At 41.8% G+C, this 21,697-nt stretch overlaps 1 protein-coding gene across 2 annotated transcripts in view; it reads right to left on the reverse strand.

The window, feature by feature from the left end:
• LOC119655166 (cadherin-86C) overlaps positions 1 to 21,697 on the reverse strand; it is a 784,156-nt gene that overhangs the window by 632,146 nt on the left and 130,313 nt on the right. For both annotated transcript variants that reach the window (XM_038060935.1, XM_038060926.1), the window contains one exon: positions 7,071 to 7,354. The gene's annotated coding sequence lies outside the window, so the exon portion shown is untranslated. The remainder of the gene's footprint in view (positions 1 to 7,070; positions 7,355 to 21,697) is intronic.

Raw genomic sequence — 21,697 nt, forward strand, 5'->3', positions numbered from 1 at the left:
TGAAGCGTCTAGCTTCTGGTTTCCCGACTTGTTTTTGTTTTTTTTTTTCATCGTTGGAAGGTGAAAAAGTTTAAAACCTCCTGCTGGCTCCTGCCATACAATTATGTGAGACTCCTACTCACAAAACCATTTCGTTCTTCTTCCACTCTCCCCACGGGACTGCTGTAAGCATTGCATCGAGGGGCTGGATCAGTTCTTAACTGCGGCTCATTATTGTTTTCTCCCTTTCTGCTTTCTTCGCAGTTCTTCGTGCCTTAGTTGTTGATGATTCATTTTCAGCTCAATTACCACTAGATTCCAAGCCTTCGTTGACTCCAACATAAACTTCACTATATTTTCAGGTGTTAATCGCCTGTCTGCGATCGCCTCCAGCCTAGGTCGGTGCGCTGTAAACCTTGGGCACTCAAATAAAACATGCTCTGCATTCTCAGCCACGTTGCCACATGTGTCTATCTGTCTGTCTGTCTGTCCATTTCACGCATTTTTCTCGGAGACTGTAGCACCGATTGACAATTTGGTGTCAACGTGGGAACTGTAGACGCTCACGGATAGAGTGAGTTACATCCTTTTCCTTTGAATTTAAGGTCATACATCCAAAACGGGGTGTACATTTTTTTTCACCAAATATAGTCATGTGGAATATCAAATGAAAACCTTTCATTTGATTAGTACTTTCCAAAGCTGGTCTTAGTTTTGACATTTGTTGGAAAGGCGGGGAGTTCGGGGGATTCGAAAGTGATCATTTATTTTACGGTTCCATTCTCAGAAATTGCCCCACTGTAAAATCTGAAAAAATCGAGAGGCGCCCATGATATGATGGCTAGGCTCCGAAATACCTTCCATACCGAAATACCCTCCATAACGATACCTGTTCAAATAAAGTTAATAATTGTATATTATTATAATTTTCAGTAATTGGCTGCAGAACTTCTCTTAAGTTTATCCTAGCACCCGGAAATGCAGGCTATAATATAGAGCTAGCTAGCTAGCAATGTAGGCTATAATATAGAGCTTGATCCTGCCAAATTTGGTGGAAATCGCATTATTACTAACAAATTTATAATATATCAAATTTGTCACTTCTTTGGAAATTCAGGGTTTTGAATGACAATATCACCCGAAAGTGAATATTCTCACATATATTACGTATTAATGGGACAAATTCACACTCAAATGCCTTTATAAAAGAAATACACAAAGGCTTTCCTACCTGAAACGTCCAGATTCTGGCTTCCCGGTTTGTTTTGAATAACTAGAGATGAAACCAGATTACCAAGCTTCAAATGGTTATGTCCATGTAACATTCTGGGCAACGGGGACTTGATGTAGCACAGCCATTTCGCAAAAGTAACCTCAAAAACGTTAAGCGTACGAACATTCTGTGATGTGTTACGGCACCGAATTTCTTAGACCTAAGAGCTCTCCATTAAACCCCTGCAAAGCTTGAAGAAGAAATTTCCTCACATTAAGCAGCTTGTTCCAAACGGACCATCGACGTAATTTATCAAGGAAGTAGTTTCAAATTGTTTGCATATAAAAGGCTGAAACAAGTTAATAAAGAAGATATCCCTGGAAGAAACCGTCAGCAACTTTTTCTTTTTTTTTAAAGAAGACAGATCCTTCTTGAAAAATGAAAACGGAAATGGGGCCTGAGGGACCCCCAATGACTGAAAAATGGAGACGAGCTCGAAACATTGAAGAAGACACTAATTTCTCTACAATTTAAGAGGGACCCCAATCAGCAGAGGATACTTGCTGGAAGTCTATACGAACGAAGTTTGACGAGAAACAACGAATGGTGGATAGGAGAAGGGCTTCGAAGAATTCATTACAAATTATATGGACATCTTCTCTTGTATTCAGAGCCTTCACATAGTAGTCGCTTGACTACGTTGAAACCCAACAAGGTAGGAGAAACGAGAACTGGACAGTCTCTGACCGGAGATCCTTCTCAGGGCACAGTCTAAATTTCACTGCAGAGGTTTCCAACTATTTTAGAGCCCTCAGGAGGAAAGACTAAAGGAAGTTTCGTCTAGGTATCAATAACAAACTCTCCAGGCCGCGAATTCCAGCATTGGAATGATAGACGAATTGGAGTCAAAGATTGGGGCTTTAGAAAAGGCATCCGAAATCGCCTTCAAAGACATTACCACCGTACTAGAATCAAGGCATGTCGACACTTAGAAAGCTGACCAGAATGCAATAGGTACAAGTACTGGCAGCCATACAAGGGGCTGCCTGAAAAGCAATAACTCGTCAATCAAAACAGACAGAAAGCGATCCTGCCTGAACTATTGTCAGAATATTGAAAGCCAGTGAGTATGCAAAACTTAGTAAGATTCTGGCCAAAGAAATTAGGAAATTAGAATTTCTGACCCCAAATGGTATAATGCTAGTCATGCTCCAAAAATATAAACAAGGGTTGCAAAGATTCACGTAAGTCCGATTTGCTTCGGAGGAGTGCGGTGCGTCCTGCAGACGCGAGCAGGTGTTTTTCATACCGAAAGCGGGTAGGCACGGCCTTGAGTCCAGAAAGGCCTTTTGGCCAATCAGCATCATTTCTTTCGTGACCCCACAACACGTCCTGGACATCCACTTGAGGACGATCGTGGAGAGGACACCGTCCTCTAAGCCGCAGCACGTCTAACTCAAAATCAAATCCAGAAAAACTTCCCTGCACGAGGTATTTAGCACTGTTGAACGGTCGGTACACTATAAGCAATATACCCTAGCTGCCTTCCAAGATATAGTTGGGGAATTGAATAATATTAGAATCCTTTCTTAATGGCTTTAAATTAAGGAAGCTCTAACTAGAATAAGATCGTAAAGGTATCTCGCGCATTGGATATTCTACATGTTCTACTGATATTGGACAAAAGCGGGGGGCACATAGTGACAAGTAGAGGTGCTACCAATACTGGAAGATCCCTGGGGCATGATCCGAGCCCCGAGCATAATATAGTCATTTTCAATCGCAGCCAAGCGGCCACTAAGGCTTTGTACTCAGTGGTAACTTTCTCAGAACTGGTAGGTCAGTTCGGAGACTGTGACAAAGGCACCCTCTTCCGAGTACCCTAGGTCATAGCAGTATAGAGTTGAATGTGCAGAACGATGGACTTGCTTGACTGGACTTTGCTGTTGTCCGCCGCCGGTGGGCGCAATCAGCATTCCGCTGGCAACTAGCAACCATGGAATCTACTTGCACTATTTAATAGTCACTGATTTCTGATGACGAAAGTTCCCCAAACGCGCCAAGTCGAGAATCTATATCAAGAATGGATGGAGAGAACCACTAGGCCATACTTGTGCAAATACGTACATGATTACGGCGGTTGCGTAACGGTGGGAAAAACCCATAGGATAGACCCACATTGCGGACACTAAATAAATAATTCTTTGGAAACTTCTGTTTTCAAGGAGAACTGCTATCCCAGGACTGACTCTGAAGATCTGCGCCGGCTGAATTCCCTTGCCCTTCCTGCTGCAGTCACGGTTTTAAGAGTTTGTGGCATCAAAACAGTGCACCTCAACGTTAATTAGACTTCTCGGAGTGGCTAGTGATACCTTGCTAAGGTCAATTTCGAAAGTCGTCGTCAAAAAATGTCACTTTGGTATACAAAAATGGCAAAACACAGCAGCAATAAACCCATATGCGATCGAATCCTATAGTTTATAGGCAACCCTTTCAACATACAGGAATTCCGCCAAAACTAAGAGTTTACCACCGGGATATGAAAACCACAGAATTTAACCGTAAATTCGGACCCTTTCATTCAGTCAACCGTAGAAAAGATGGTGGAGAGCGATGAAGAAATCGAATGAGTTCGCGATGGGGTTCTTGCACGGTACCGTGGTGGTATTATGTTTCCGGTAGACACATAAAATCCCCTTCTAAAGATTGCCCTTAAAACCAAGTTTAGGAAAATGATGCTGGGTCGCGTGAATTCATTCATCTATATAAGCTGGAGGATGTCACTTGTCTCAACCAATTTCTCTGGGATGACCCTGCGTAGGTGCTCCACCACGAGTGGATCTTCCATGAAAATTTGTTTACAAACTTCTCTTGGGCTTCTGAAATGTGAATTCCCCTAAGTCGATGCCTTTTTCGAAGGGGGAGTAAGAAGCTAGAATTCTTGTCTTAAAAGTTGCATATTTCCAATCGGAGGGAGTATTCAAGACCAAGCTGGCACTGTGATGGTAGCTGTCGAGAGATGAGTACTACACAAGGTAGTCGAGATGGTGTGATGGTTTCGGACAGTGTTATTTTCTTGGGAGACCTAAATTTAAGGTATTATTGATGATAAGCAGAAAACCTTGTGATATGGACCTATTTAGTAGTAAGTACATTCGAAGGTGAATGGATAACATGAGGCGGATAATATCCCAAATTTTATCGTAGTAGAACTATTGAACGCCAACTTATGTCAAGCAAAGCACTTACCGCGGACATACGTGCATCAACTGACACGCTGAATTTATATTTTTATTTAAGATTTCTTAATTTATTTCGTCATTTAAGAGGACAACAAATGGGCCAAGCTGTAAAACGTTATACTACCGAGCATCGGAATCTAAGAGTGGGAACAGTCCAGCGGCCAGAAAAAAGTTTAAAGAAAATATCGAAGAAGGTTCAACGTATAAGGGAGGTTAATAGTATCTGGATTTGGATTTTAGCAAAAGGAGGTTAGGGAAGCTGTTAATATCTACTATTCGACTAAAAAGTGGTGAGGGAGCATTGTAGAAAATGGTGGGCAGACTGTCGGGGAAGGTTAAAGCAGGCAAAGAGATACAAGTGAGTAGATGAGCTTATAAACATGACGAATTTGAGAGTCGGCTGGACGTGCCGCTATTGTGGAACCAAAAGGAATTAAAATTTCCGCTTGTTAATGCAAGTTCTATACTGGTCAGATACATCTTCCTGAACTTCCCAGTAACTTTAGCAAAGCTCGGAAAGCTTTAATAGTAAAACCATCATTATCCGTGCTACTAGTTTTAGGCAGAGTTTCTTATGGATGTCAGCGGTGAAACAGAATTGGTAAGAGCGCTGGAACCTGAGGTCTGAAGGGACACAACAAGGAAATAGGTTCGATAGAATGGTATAAATTGTGCCAAGGATCACATTTAAAGGAAGCAAAGATGATATCCCAGTTAATGGCCACCAGGGCCGCACTCACCCCTTGAGAGCTGGCCTTTTCAGGTTGTAGTTAGCAGTCTTGCGCACAACATGGAAAAACGGGGGACTTGCGCATGGAATTCAAGAGCAAGATGATGAACATCAAAAGCAACGTAACGGGTAGAACAGAGAGAGAGGGAGGATGAAGACTGCGGTTTAAGTGAATTTTGGTGAAGTTGAACTAAAAAGCGGCACAGCAGCATAGGGAGATTACAGTTACTGAAGTCAATAAAGTAGAAACAGGATGAAGCTACAGTTAGGTTTTCCGATAGTCTGTCGAAAACTCCTGGTATAGGTGAGAGGGGTTAGGCAAGAAAAATATGCTCGAGAAATAATAAATGCACTTGGGTTGGATGGACAAATTCACGGGGTAATACGTTCGTAAGGGGAATAGCTAGAAGCCCGGAAGGAACGCCTAACAGTGATTAAGACGCTTCCGAAAATTACCCTACCTAAGCCGAACAGTCCCTGTCATAGACAAAGACAGAGTAGCCTTTGAGGAGCTCAGAATTTTTATTATCCAGCCGGTTTCATATTTAAGTTGAGGAGGTAGGCGGGTTTTTCCGTAATTTGTTCCTCTTCCAAGGTTTGATGAAAACCAACTACCACCAAAAGGCAAGCTGAGCGGCGACCTCTTGAACGTGAGAATATGTATTACGTGTAATGTTATGACGAAAGAAATAAAATATTTACTTTCCCGAATTTAGATATAACTTCATTATCAATGCCCCATCAACAGCCCAATGACTTCTATTTTTAGTAATTGCAATTCTTGCCGCGACAAAAACCCAGTGAAAGTCAATCAAGAATTACCATATTCTTTTTTCAAAAAAAAATCTATGTTTTAGCTATTTTTCCTAAGACTGATAACATAGACCTTCGTCTAGTGTGAAAAAATTATTGTCAGACCACTGTATGTAGATATAACATTGCCTGACCAACGTCTTTAACTTTTTCCAGGAATGAACTTTAATGACAAGAATAACGGCCTCTATTTACTTGATTTCAGGGTTAAACCCATCATATATCGGACAAATGAGAAGTAACTTCCCCTTTCCAGTGCAATGATTAATTCCATTGATAAAACTTTTCTCAGAAGTTCATTCATATGTTGAGATTTCAATCTATATATGACACTGTCCATGTAATTTGCTGGAACAATCATCAAAATAAAGACCCAAGTGATATCATAGCACTTCCCTCCTCAAGACATCATTATTGAGTGCGCCAGTAATTTGGAAAATTTCCCCAGAATGTTCATGAACGTGTCACCCCCATCTTCGGCCATAGTCCACACATGCCAGATATTGATTTTATTCGAATAGTTTTCATTACATAGTTCACATCGAGGTTATGATGTCAAATACCTTCCGAAAGTCATTATCCCAAGAATTACATTTTCCCTTTCTCGGGTAGTAAGGCGGCATGGTTTCCACGAAAATGGAACAGTAAGTGATCCGCTTTTCATAGAATTGAATGGGGGTTTGAAGGTCAGGCAATAAACCATTGGATCAATAATTGATAAGTACTTTGCGGAGGTGTCTCGTGGTTTTGTGAGGGCAACTGGTTGGTAGATTTATTGTCCTGTCGGGGCGTTCATGTTGGATGGACTTTATACGTATTTTCGCAGATAAGCTAAGCTTCGCCAAGTAATTTTTTGAAGAAAATTAATGCTCTCTTACAAGGTCAATTACTTGTTGAAACGAGGAGCAATACGAAACGATTAGAATAATTAATGGAATTCTTCATATCAACGGCATCAATGGACTTGGAAACTACTCCAGATGCCTTTGATAACTATTTTACTTAAAAGGAGACAATTCTTAATATTTTCTTAAATGAATTTCGACTAAAATAAAAGTGTAAGGCAACGATCTGATAATTGTTGTTCACTTACCTGATATAAATATCCTCCTTGAAAGAATACCAAATCAGTGTTGTACCTCGTTGCAGTGGCGATTGTGTTGATGTTAGTCATGCGATGTGACGTCATACAGTTTTACAAGATTTCAAATACGCGGTAAATGAAAATTAGTGAAGGATAATAAGCCAAAATGTTTTATTAAGCTACGATACGAAGTATGCGATTAGACTGTATGCATTAAATTGTAAACTTATGACAGTTAAAAAGAACTTGCTATATATGAAACGGAGACATTTTCCAATAAGGGGTGGCAAATCCTGCAATAATAAAGAAAGTAAATATTTGAATAACGAAGTTTTAACTAAGTTGTTTTCAAATTTTAAGAAGTAAGTTTTTTGTCAAATTTTTCTCAAAGGCAAGCATAATATTACTTCATCTTGTTTCGGTAAAGCATGAATTTTCAACAACATCCCTGAAGAAAGGGGAGGGAGTTATTCCATCTTCAACGCCAATGAAAATTCGTTGTGGCCACCCCTTGAAAAACTTCCGGCCTTTCAAAAAGGATTTTTTTTTAGATTACCAGGGTGAATTTTCAACCCAGAAGGCCCTGAGACAGGTTTAGAGATAGCTAACTGTCTGAACTAGGACTAGCCAAGTCTTCAAATCGACAGTTTTCGGTCAAAATGTCGGGTTTTTGAATTGATATAGATATATGGAGTCGACAATATCCATAGGCGCTTTCGGTCACGCTGCATGGATATTGAAGCGATGGATATTTATGTACTTTCCAAGTGGTAAAAAGCACAGCTAACAAGTTGCAGCCAAGGTGCGTTTCTTGGCCTCATCAAATTCATGCTCCCCCATGGAAGGCATGCTTTCGACTTGAATAAGGAGGCTGCACTTAGTGCCTACGAGGCAGTCAACTACGATTACTGCCGAACCGTTTGCAGCATTATTGCCCAAATCTATCAGAAAATGATAAGGAACCACCACCACCAGCGCCTTCTGAGGCGTAAAGCTTCTAGCAGGAAACAGGCAAACTGCTGGTTTGGACGCAACGCAACATCTAATACCAGTATATGAAGATGCATTCATGTAGTTTACGCATTATAGACCTTGAGAGGCTCCCAGCCAACAACAGACCAGCAGAGAGGAATCGGACGCACCGAAACGGAATCTTTCACGAAAGGTGGGGACCAGCTGGTAACCCAGATGAAACCTACGAGCCTAAAAAGTATAAGATCAACATACTAATAGTGAGAGAGAATTCTAGAAAATATTTTTATACCCTAAAAATTTTTTGTGGGCCTAGCTGCCCTATTAATTCGTTTAACTATTTGCGCAGCCTCTTCTTTTGTTCTCTTCTACCGTGTTTTGCATGAGCCTCGCTTGCATCGCTTTGCTTGATAAGTAGAAAACATATAAACCTCCCCTTCAAATCGCTGGAGTAATCTGCAAGCTGTTCGTTAGTACACTAAAAGAATCTGAAAGACGAATATGTCCTACATCGCAACGCGACCAAGTAGCGGTGAGGCGAGGGTTTCAGAAACCTCACCAAATTCATGTTTCCTGAGGGATAAATCTGTAGAAAGCGTGCTTACTACTTTAATGGAAAGCCAGCACTTAATGCCTATGACGTAGTCAACTAGAAAACATACAATAACTTCTATAATGTGAGGTATCCAATGACGGCCAACCCGTATGCGGAATTATTATCTGAATCGTCCAGATGCCAGAAAAGGAAAGCATGGCAGTTGAAAATTTGTACCACCAAGGACCGTGAACTGCTGACTAAATCTTGCCTGGCAGAACCTTCTGAAGCGGAAAGTTTTTATACTGAAAGGTGGCAAAAAAGAACTACTCTCTATGTTCCTATTCCCGGGAACCCAGAGGAGAGTGACCTTGAGCGTGCCGCCCAGATGGTTGAGCGCGTCTCTGCACTGCACCACCAGCCGGGAAGATGTTGTCGTTGAGTACAAGGCCTTGATGGCCGCTTGGCTGTCGGTCAGAATAGCTAGGTTACGCTTGGGGCTCGAATCACGCTCCAGCCATCGACAGACTTCCAATATCGCCAGTACTTCCGCCTGGAATACACTGGTGAAACCTGGGAGACCATACGACTTGGATACACTGTTTGTATTCGAGAAAACCCCCGCGCCGACTCCATAGGCCATCTTTGATCCGCCCGTAAAGAATACCGTGCCATAGTCTTGCAACAGGCCGCCGGTCTTCCACTTTGCCCTGGTTGGAAGGTCCACAGCAGAGGCTACAGAGTCGGAGAAGGATTTCTTGCACAAGGCTGTGGAAGGAACCCTCAAAGGCTCCCCCAGGTATGATTTTAAAATCTTACTTGCAAATGTTAACAGTTAAGTAGAGAGGCGCCTCGTATTTTCTTTTTCTTTTCATGGATGGAGGTGGAAATTTCAAAAAGGCGATGCTAGGCAGGTTACAGCTGCTTGTCAGATTCTGACTTCCCCGCCCATACCTCCGCGAGACCGCTCTGCGGTATTATTTTGCGGGAGGGCTCCAATACTATTAAGTCTTGCATCCGTCGTATTGCAGTTATTGTTTTGTTTACCGCGCTCTTATTTACTTCCGATTTCAGCATCTCTTTCACGAGATTATGGGTTTCGATAACCACGTTCAGGACGTCATTAAACCTTTATGTTTCATTTGCAAATCCCGCGGATCCCCAGGTGAAGAGGCGCATTTGGAACAGTCGAGGCACTGTTCCAATCTGAAGCCGACGTAAATACTTTCTACATCCTAGGTGCCTCGCTTGGAACTGTGTTACGTGACAATTCAGTTTCGCGTGTTTTCGTTCGACCCATCTCTCAATACACAGGATCAGTGTATAAATCGAACGGCCCTTTCCGGAACTACCCCCCAGTTGTTGTCATCTCATGTCCAGCTCTGTTTTTGGTGGCTTTTCAGAAGTCATCAGCCACACTGGTCATATTCGCGCTCATTCTCTGGAAGAGATAGTGTGTCTCATTCGGTGGAAGACCGAAGGGAATCATTCTTATATGCGGTGGATACTATCACCACAAAGTGAGTTCAATCAAACTAATGATAGTGGTCTGTGCCCCCTCACTTCTTTTCTCCATCCTCTTTATTGCACCTGTTCTATCCTGCTAAGGTTTAATTATTCCTTTAGTACAACACTGATAATCTCGCATAATGTAACCTTTACTAGGTTATTGCAGTCCGTTAGTTAGTCATGCTTTCAAACTTTCACTTCTGCTTGTTCACCTAGCACCACCCTTTCCACCTGGCTACGAAAACTAAACGCTGAGCTCTCGCTTTGATTTTTGCGGCCCACCTTCCTCTATTGCTCATATCTATGAACTGTCAACCACTTTTTTCGCCAGCTCAACTTTCTTCGATAATAAAGGTTTTTCTTCTTGGCCGCTTGCTGGGCACTAAAAGATTCACTAACACCGTCCCTACTCCGTTTCTCCAGGTTCTCAACGAACGTACGTTGAGGAGGAGTTACCTGCGCTTCTCGCATGATTTGGCCACATGACGTTTTTCTCCTCTAGTGCCGTAATATATTAGAACATAATACCACGTATCAAAGCCCTGATATTCTAATAGATAATTTGCTTCTCATTCATTTACGTGTTCTCCCAGTCAAAGAAACGCTTTGTCAGTTTGCTTGCGCTCGTCTTTTGCAACAATAGAACTAATTTTGTTTCCCTATTCCTTTCCTAGTCTAGGAACGACTCTTGACTGCTAAGAGGTAACGTTGCCCTCAGTGGTAACTTCCAAGCTTCGACCACTTCGCCCTGTCAATTATGCCTGAACAGTCCGCAGTTGACCGGCGGCCGTACGTGAGATGCAGCTGATCTGTCAATTTGGACTGTTCAGGCGGTCGGTGCTCGTAGACCGAAACGTGTGTGCGTTGATGCGCCCTGTCGACTGCCGTCGCACACAGGCTGTTTAGAGAGTGAGCGAGAATTTCATGTGTGTTTAAGCAGTGAGCTAGAATTTTATGCGCATCTTTATCACTGCCCGGATGGACTGCAGACTAACAGGCCTGCCTCACCAAGGAGGGCCGGCTTTACAAAAAGTATCCGGTGTGGATTTTATTTGCACTCTACTATTATCTTTTGCAGCATTAAATGCCGCAGTAATCCAATTTCGCACTATTGAAACACTGCAGTCGTTGAACACCGGCGTCTGTTTGCCAACTCTCAAAATACGCCGGTAGTAGGCTTCTAAAGCTATGCACGGTGAAAAACTTCCATTTTGCCTACGATATTTGGCTTGACTTTTGGGTATAGGTATTCTCATAGTAAATGTTTATCCACATGTGGGCGTTTGCTATCATCTATCTGATGCATACATGTGCCCACAACTCATCCGCCACGCGGTTCCTTATATGCACGGAGAGACGTGTCTGATGTGAGATTTAGCAGCTCCACATAGGTTTTCTTCATTTTTAAGACCTATTACTTTGGAGTTTGGTAGTTTGTTTTTTTGTTTGTTTAGGGATTGAAGAGTCCTAAGTCCGCATGCACTTGATGTCGGACCTGATACGAAACCGTAAGCTTTCTTTGTCCTCCTTCTAATTTTAGATAGTTTAATTGTTTTCAAAATTAAGGTTATACAATTGGCGAACCATAAACAACCGTGCAAGATCGGGGACACCAGAAGATATTTATAACAATCACAGGAAGATGCAAGCCCCCTTACTAGTCTCCCTCAGAGCTGCAATAACATCGAAAAATTAACCCCTTCCAAAACTAATCATCTACTTAATCGAAGTATAATTTAAGTATAATTCTAAGTATAATGCTAACTCGTAAATCTAGTTTGCAACATATACTTCCTTAAGACAGGGAATTTGCATGAAACGTGACCGATTGGGGTCGGCTCCATCAAAGATCAAATTCCATTCGATTAGCATTCCCTTTGTCATATTATCCCACCTCCTCGTTTAATTACATCACCACAAAATTGCATCGACCCTAAAGACTCGTAACGAACGAATCAGGCGGATATTGGTTCAACGTAATTTCCTAAAATTGATGCAAATTGCTTCTGGCTGACGATCAGTGAATGTCGTTAAGTCAATTTGTGTCCATTGAGTTTGTTGATTTTGCAAATCAGCTTCATGTTAGTTAGGAAGGAGGAGTTACCGTTGCTGCAATGGGGACTACCATTTACAAAGGGTATTTTCAGTTCAAGCATCGAGGAAGGGGCTACAAAAAAAGGCACACTGCCCTACTTGCCCTGAAGTTCGAGAAGATCCTTACGATCCCTGGGGATTCACATCCCTCATCAGAGATAAATACACCAGTCAGGATTGAGGTCGTTCAGTAAACTTTTCGAGTTGCACCCCTTTCATTCACTGCGGATACTACAGTTCCTATGCTTTTTGTCTTTAATAAGCTATGGAGATTGCCAAATGGTAATTATTCTAATCGCATTCCCAATGCATCTAAATATTCATATCCGTAACGGTAACTCCTATTGAAGATGAATTAACCACCGTACAGTTATTATGTGGATAGAGATTTCACGACGTACTCATAATCGGCCAATTTGATTGAAGAATAAGGACTGGCTTGCCCACAAACCAATATCGTCAACCCAGCGGTAACGCCAGGAGAATCAACGGCCAAGCGGGCGAACGTGGGTAGATAGCGACTAGTCAGTCAACCATCAGCCGAACCAGCCACTCGCATCTATTGGATTTGCATTACTGGGAAGGTCGTATACGTTCCGAAACCAGGTTTTGATTGATTTCGAAATCAATTGGTACTCACTTTAGCACAAATTCGCGGATATTATTACAATTTAAGTTGGTTACAACTTTCATTGCATCCGCGACATGCCAGATCAATGTTTTAATTTAAATAACGAGCTGCAGCCTTTTAACGGTCGAAAAGCAAACAACCCCGGACGAGTTGAATGGTAGAACCTGGGGAACGCTATCGATAACTACCGTTCGATTTGTACACTTGGAAGTCGTGATTTGTTATGAATTTACGATATTTCATTATACGGACCTGGCACACAATGAACAGATACTTAAAATCAGAGCAATACTTTATGCAAGCAACCTACCTGATTGGTAAGTTGTTATTTGATTTGATTGTTTGGCTTGCATTGTTTGTCGAGGACAGATATATCGACGGCATAATAATGTGGAAAAGAATTGCCCATTTGAGTTGTGTTTTCCAAATCAGGTTGCACAACTCCTTTAGAAACTTCGTCCCGTTTTTGCCTAGAGTTATCATACTTTAAGCAAATTGTAGAGTTAAGTGAATCGAGATCATTCTTTAGAATATTAGCTATACAGAAGCCTTGTTGCCATATAATAGTGGAGTCATAATGGAGTCCCAAGATTTCAAGAATTTACAACAATCCTTTCCACGACTGCAATATTAATGAAAATTTCACAAATGATCAGGATATTTACTGTGTTTTGAAGATTGTTCAATATATATGCAATATAAGACACAAACTATAGTATCCCGTTTAAACCTACAAACGACAGAGACTTTATTATGTCCCCAACTTCCAAGTATTTTAACCTAATATCTGGCATGAAGTATTCTCTTATGTGCTTGAACCTACTTTTCACAAAGGCCGGACACTGTCCAAGAACATGTGTGGAAGTTTCATCACTCTCCTCACAGAATTTATAGACAATGCCCGTACATACAATATTTCGAGCGCTTGTTCTCGTATCCCCCCATGAGCAGCCTAGCCTGTCCAATGTCGTAGCCATGACTCCACAAAATGCCTCCTACCCGTATAGCGGCGTCGTTGCTCCTTTCCTGACTAGCTTCTCCACTGTCTCATTGGCTTCTAACCCAATGTGGCATGGAATCCAGACTATCCAGACCTTTTTTGAGCAAGCTGAGCGTGTTCAGTTTATTAAGTCATTTTCCTACCAGTTTTGAATTTACGTGGTAGGTCCTCAGTTCTTTAATAGCTTGGCTGTCGGTTAGAATAACAATGTTCTGCCACCTATAGTTTCTTTGAAAGTTCATGGAGGCACTTCTGCCTATTACGTATATTTCCGCCTGAAATATGATGGTATGCTTACCATTGATTCAAATTGCGTTTTCCTTAGACCAAGCACCTCCTCCCTTTACCGTAAGGGATCCGTTAGAGTACAAGGTAATCAGTTGCTGATTTAAACATCCTGAAGATCGTTCTTCCTGTCTAAACTTTCATTACTAGACTGCCCTCTCTCAGTCATCTGGCTTTCCTCCTATCTCTCATAGCGTTCCTACAAAGTTTCTTTTCGTGGTTACTCATGTCGTTCCTTCTCTCCTTCCTCTGGTGTTCCCCAAGGCTCTATACTTGGCCTGCTACTCTTCCTGCTTTTTATCAATGACCTTGCCTTCATCCTCACCTACCCGTATTTGCTTTACGCAGACAACTTTAAATTGTTTGCCTCTGTTTCGTTTCCGTTGGACTATGCTCTCTTACAGTCCAACCTTGATAATTTAGTGCTTTGGTGTTCGCCTAACAAGCTAACACTGAATATCAACAAATGCCACTGGATGTGTTATTCGCTTAAACCTTCCCCAACATCCTTTTCCTATTCTCTCAGTGGACAACCCCTTTCACTACTGACCTCTTTCAAAGACCTGGGTGTAATATTCGAAGATAAACTTCGTTTCAATTCCCACTTCGTTGACATCATCAATAGAGCTTCCAAAATGTCTGGTTTTATCCTATGTTCCTCCTCCGACTTTACCTCAATCCAGCCCTCCTTAACACTCTTCAATTCCCTTGTCAAAAACATCCTTGTTATTGCTGTGTAGTCTGGTCCCACTTGCGCATTCGTAACTGCCGCGCTCTAGAAGTTGTTCAACGTAAATTCACCCGGACCCTCTTTTACAAAAAGAGCCTTCCACGGGTTGATTATCCGTCACGATTCCGCACCATCAATCTCCCCTCCCTACAGCAACGCCGCATCTTCCTTGATATGTGTACTCTTTTCAAACTCTGCAACTGTCTGATGGACTGCTCCGTCAACTTGGATATTACTTTTCGTATCGCCTCGTCTTATAACACACGTAGTGGGGACATTTTTGATGTACACTCCGCGGAGCTCGAGATTTTACCACTCTTCGATCCTGAGGCTATGCCGATCCTACAACGTCCTACAGCTTGGGTCCTTTGACTCTATTTCCTTCCCTAGTTTTAAACGTAAAATAAGCCATTAATTTGCTCCTCCCTATGAGAACAATATGTAATAAGGAATTTGTTTTCTGTGTATTGTCCTCATTAAATTAATAAATAAATAAATCCCAGACGGACCTCTAGAGATCCCGCTGGGCAGGTTCTCATTGCCCCACTAACAAATACGCAAACTGGTCTTTGAAGTTTGTATAACACCCTGCCTCTTGTGCTGAGTTCGTTACTTTCGGCCCAGATTACCGTCAATAGATAATCATTGGCTTTACCATTGCAGTGCAACATTTTCGGGGTTCATCCCCATTTTTTCCCCGCTATGGGCCTGCAATTCATCACAGCTCTTCCAGACATATATTTTCAACATGTGTTTTCCAAAGTAGTTTTTAGTCTATTGTGATCCCCAAATCTCCCCAACCTCTAGTATTCGTTTCATTTCCATGCCATGTAATCTAATGGCTCTCAATGGATGGTACGGGATGTGATTTATGCGCAACCCCGCCATTCTGCCCCAATTACTAATGATTCGTAGTCCGGTTTGAATTCAGTCACATAGGGTATCTTCATACTTTCCGCTATAGATTAAAACCATATTATCAGTGTAACCCTGGATGTCCTTGAAGTTCATCAACTACCGCGCTGCACATAAATGGTGATAATAGTCCACTTTGGGGAGAACCTTGAGTGGTACTCATGGCAATAGAACTTGTACCTGTCGGTACTTCAATTTGCCTACTCTTCAACATTTTGCCCATCCATAAGGCCCGTGTGTTTTCCACTCCCTGACGGATCTCTGTGTGCGATATGTTATCGGACGCTCCTTCGACATCAACAAATGCTCACAGTGCTATTTCCTTCATTTCCATGGCATCCCGTAATACATCCATCAGTAGATACAGAACAATTTCGGTTGACCGTCTTGCGCGATAAGCTAGCTGACATGGACATAAAGGATTGCGTACTGGAAAGTTTCCGTTACCTCCTCCACCGTCTTAAGTGCGAACGATATCAAGCAGATTCGTCCGAAAAATTAAGGGTAAAAAGGATCCTCTATACCTGCTTCCGGAATAAAGACCGCTCTTGCCCGTCATATCAGCATATATCCGAAGGCTGTGCTGCCCGTTACCACTCTTAGGGGAATACCTAGGATGATTTGTAGGCGGAGTAGTGCTGAAGAGTTTCTCACTACTCATCTTATTCTAGCTTCTAAGCATACTTCTTTCACTAGTTTCCAATTCAACTTTTTCCGCTTTCTATTCGTTGTTGGGGTATCAGGCAGAATGCCGTTGCCTTCCACCGTGTGGTAGAACCCCGGGAAATGAGTTGTGAGGATCAGATGCACCTTGTCCTCCTAACTCTCGGTAAACGTCCCATCTTCCTTTTTCAGATAGAGGATGTTACCTTGCCTTTGCTTATAGCTTTATATAGTTTGGTGGCCTCAAGGTTTATTCAATTAGTTCACAAAATTCCCCATTTGCTTATCTGTTTCGCCCGATTGAAGCAAACTCTCCTTCATTCTGGCGAGGTTCTGGCATGAGTTCTCCAATTAGAAACCCTGAAAGACGTCTTAAGTTTTTTTTGAGAATAATGCAAGCTCTTGGTTTCCCATAAGAGGAATCCCAAATTACCTCCTCCTTGCAGACCGTGAATCTACCCCCAGTGCACCCATACTAAGAGTTCCTGACCTAGCACTAATCCAGTGTTATCTTTGGAACTTGCCCTTGCAACTATTACAAATGCAGTTTTTGCATGGTGAAAGTTTACCTAGGCTATTTTAGTGTTGGCCGTCGGTTCTATTAGTGCTTGGGGCTCTTCTTCAAGATCGGAGCATTACCTTCCTCCTCTGGCATGGCACTTCCTTGCATTTCGCTGTGCGACTTGACCTCTAGAAAGCCTAGAACGTGGTCGTCCAGCTTCTCCTATTCTGTTCTTCCTATGCACATGCACAAGTATGCTATCAAATCTGTCATTGATGAGGCAGTTACGACGTTCAAGGGATCAGTCTTCTACCCCGATCGTGAGGAGTTTGCCTATGTCCTCTTCCTTGCTTCTAAAAACTATCCACAAGCGCGTATGAAGATCCCGGTTTTGAGTGATGAGGAGGTGTAGAAACTTCCGCGTCTCAATCGCTGCGGGCTTGAGAAGGTAGACCGCCATCACATCTGCCCCTGCTATATCATCCCCAACACATGTCGACAGTTCCGTTCCCTTGCACCCTAACTGTTTAGGGACTATAGTTCTAATCCAACCCGCCGTGCCCTCCGTCGTGCAATCTACCTGTATAATACCTGGTCGAAAGCATATGCACATCTTCATGACGATGAGGTACTCAATTATTTCCTGTTCCTCACGAGTGAGTATTTGCTCCGAAAATACTTTCGGCAGTATGGCCAGTCGAATGCTCCTTACCGCATTAGAGTAACTCACGCATTTACAACTCACGGCTCCTACCTTCATTCCTGATCGCCCCGAGATAGGTTTCTTGGAAGTATTTCCCTCTTGCGGGCTGATTTCCACTGCTCCTTGATTTTTTGGCTCTGATTCTGAAGGCTTAGGTTTATCCTGAGGCTTCTTAAGGGCCTCCTCTGGTTTCAGGCAACCCTTCAGATAGCGCAGATACCATTTAGCACTACTGGCACTGCTGAGACCTGTCTCCTTCTTGCCGTCTGGTATGATGACCTCAGACAAACTCTTTCTTTTTCTGCTTTTTGAGCGCGGACCTTTGTTGTTTGTGGTCTTCCCAGTAGTCCAATGTTGACCTTGGCTCCAGTGTTTAACCTTCCAACTTCTCCCTTTTTGCGTGTGGTCACCTGGCTCTCAGCGTTACGGAGATGTTTAGGTTTAGGTTTACTTACTGAGATGACCAGGTATCGAATACAGTTATTTACTCCGGACGGCAAACTATTCGATTTGCACGGTCCGCATACCACCTTGGATTGGGAAGGTGTTTTTCGACTCTTCGGTCTAGATCCATAGTGTTTTCTAAATAGTAAGGCCTCCTAATGCAGGGTGTGGTTATTACTACCCATTAACGGTCTTGGTAGACGAGAGGCTTGGCTCCTGGAGAGCCCCATATTAACCCCGAGAGAGACAGTTTGGCTCGCAGAAGGCTGTATTCCGCATCTTGTAGATTACTGCTCGGTCCTTGACTCGTACTATGCATGCACGTTTAAAATTGATATATTTATAAAATTACTTTGGCGTATTATACAGAATGGTTCGGATAACTTTAAATAATTCATTGGGGACTAGTACCAGCTACTAGCCCTGCTTGATCACTTGGATCTTTCACTATAAGATGAATTAGTGGGAGAAATATTTCTGCTTTCAGAGTTCAGATTAATGTAGATCGCTCAAATCTATTGTACTCGTACTTTACTCGAATCCTGCTCATTTATCAATCTGATATTATCCAATGGAGTCCACATCATACTTTTAAAACTGGATAAATTGTAGTAAATATAGTATTTTGCATATTTCTATTGTGGAGTGAATCATGGTGCACCCATTTAATGAGAAATTTTCCCTCTTTGCCTATTTCAAGAAAAAGCTTCGGCTTAGAACCGCGATAGAATAACCTACCCTGGCCTTGCACATTGACCATAAATTCCACTCGAAAACTTGGAAACTTGGAATATATCTTCAGTAGCTAACATATACAAATTACTTGATCACAGTACGGTGTAGCGTACGCTGAATAAACAATTGATCGAACAACCGCTATAAAGTTCTCTTTGGCAGTGAATAATTTATTTGAGCCCATTCTAGACAGGACATAGAAATTGTTTTCTAACAGAAGAAATATTTATAAACAGATACAGCTCAATGAACCCCCAGTCATGCTTTGACTTGAGCTGAAAGGTTTACGTACTCACGGCCAACAGGTAACTGAATCTATATGTAGTACATCAATATCTAGTGCTGGTATCGAAACAGTCGTTAGCGAGCCGAATATTCCTAACTGCAACAGGAAGAACGTCTGTCAACATAAACGATTTGGGATTTTAGTCTCCTCTTTGATATTTCTGGCAAATTGAAATCAAATTGATTGACGATATCCAGATGGTCTCATGACGTGCAAGCAGAAAATGTTCTTTCATGTTTCGGAAAATTGTCAACAAGACTGAGTGCAACCCAGAGCAACGGTGACGAATGCAGCTACAAGACTCGAAGTTGTTGTTAACGAAAACGACCACGACAGCAACTCTCAAGTCCAAATTGACGAATGAGAGAATAAAAATGTTGCCGTTGTCAATCGTCTGTAGGAAGCGTAAAAAGCAAGGCCACAGTCAGTCAAGTTTCTCGCCAAAGTCTTTTGATTTTTCGTTAACCTTTCAATTCAAGATGAATTGCATGGCGTGATGTCACGCGGTCATTTTCAGCGGTTTTGTGGTTATTTATCCACATACGATTTATTTTTGTACTTAAGGATATAGTAAAGATTAACTCCTCCTTCCCATGCTTTGAAGGTTATTGAAGAAGAACAATAATGACCAACGGATTTTAAATTGTTGTTAATGGCATATATCGGCACCTGTTACATGAACTAATTTTCAATACGAATGAGCAACCGAAATGGGTACGTGACAATATAGGGTTAGACAACTAGATCGGAACATACTGTAAATTATTCTCGAGAAAAAAGGAACCTAGTTACCTTGACTAGGTAAAGCTCAAGCAACATGTCTTCCTCAGGTGAGTCTCAATTCCTCAATCTTTTTCTAAGACATTGTCGACTATGTCGTCGTCATCGACTTATGGGGGCAATCAATGACCGTATTCGTCTTCATTTGTTAGGTTGTTAGTTCCATTCTTCGTTTTTTCCCTTACCTGCAATGTCGATTATGGTTACATCGTCATTTTCCTGAGACATGGGATCTTCTTTACGAATGCAATTTGCCGACAAGATTTCCGCTAATGATGTCGGATTTCCAGTTACATATGTCTTAACATTCATCTTTCGTCTCTGATCTGATGCAATGACGAATTGTGGTAATAACGGAGGTTGCGTTCTGGTTCCTTTGCTTAGTTTTTACTCACACTTACATTTCAGCAGGCAGTTGGTCGGAAATGGGTTTTAGGGTTCTTGGGGAACTTTTTAGCGGCGTCATAAGGAAAGGGAGGGACTGCATGGGAAGGAAATATTCCTTATGTACAAAATATGGTTTTCACTGGAAATATTATGCTTATTGTTGTATAAGTGCTCAAAACCGATCAATAAAAAATTTAAGTAACTACTATTTAGTGAAAGATACATGTCGCTGACCAGCAATCATCGAATGTGCCAAGCCTTCCAACACTACAGAATCTCAACAAAACGACTATTTTCTGCTGTTGAATTAATGACTCCAGTAATAACCATGCTCATATCCACACAAACTATCCACCCGCAAAGGCCGACGTGAGCAAAAATTGTGAAGATGAAGTGGTACAGGGAGGCTGTGGGTCCAACTCGGCACTCCGTGGTATTCTGAATAATGACAGGAAATAAAATGAGAACGAAATGATTTATTTGCATTCGGGCAAAAGTTTTTACGTAATAACTATTCACGGATCTAGGATGAGACCCAGTTGTTAGGTAATTTTAAAAGCAAGTTCACAGAATGTATAATTTACACTAATCATTTACTCAGTAATTTGTTTTGATCTGGTTTGAAGTTATTTCCAGAAAAAGCCAAATAATTGCAGACAATGAGACTCCATAACAGCGACTTTCAGTTGATTGTGAAATACTTTATGTAAATTTGTCCAGTTTTATGAATAAATATTTGCTCGAGCCCGGATCTTATATTTGGCCCATAACACTTTGAGTAAATGACTTTAAACCAATTCGAAGAATTTGGGAAACCACTCGCAATCATTCACATAATCTATCCTGGGATCGTTGGAATTTTCACTATTTCAGATTAAACAAAAACTTATACGTGTTTTCTCGCACTTTGTGTACTCAAAACGTAGAGAAGAAAAATCTGTTTATAATTTCTATTGTCTATTACAAAAAGAAAGTTTCAGATTATACCAGGCAATTGATCATTACAGTTAAATATGTCAAAGAGAATAAGCGTCAGGATCAATTTACTAAAAACAAACCACCATCATCATCAATGGCGCAACAACCGGTAGGCCTCTCCAGACATCCAGATTTTGCGCCGAGGACACCAATTCAATATCAACAACATTGGTCTGCCGTCCTGATCTACGCCTTTGAACACTCTCAGGCAGGATCAGCAAAGTCTTCTTCTTAACATTGATATTGCCCTTGTAGACTTTCCGAGCTGAATCATTCTCACCTATACAAATTAAGTGACCCGCCCAAAGTTATCTAGCCGGATTTTGTCCGCAACAGGATGGTCATGCTATGAAATCGTCCAATCTGTTGTAAGGTGCCAAATATTCTTTCCAGGACATTTCTCTCGAGTGCGGCTCTACTTTCCTGCTAAGCACCTAAATTTCCGAGGAATACATCAAGATTGGCAAGAAAATTGTCTCGCACGGTA

The sequence above is a fragment of the Hermetia illucens genome, chromosome 1 (genome assembly GCF_905115235.1).
Source record: "Hermetia illucens chromosome 1, iHerIll2.2.curated.20191125, whole genome shotgun sequence".
NCBI lineage: Eukaryota > Metazoa > Arthropoda > Insecta > Diptera > Stratiomyidae > Hermetia > Hermetia illucens.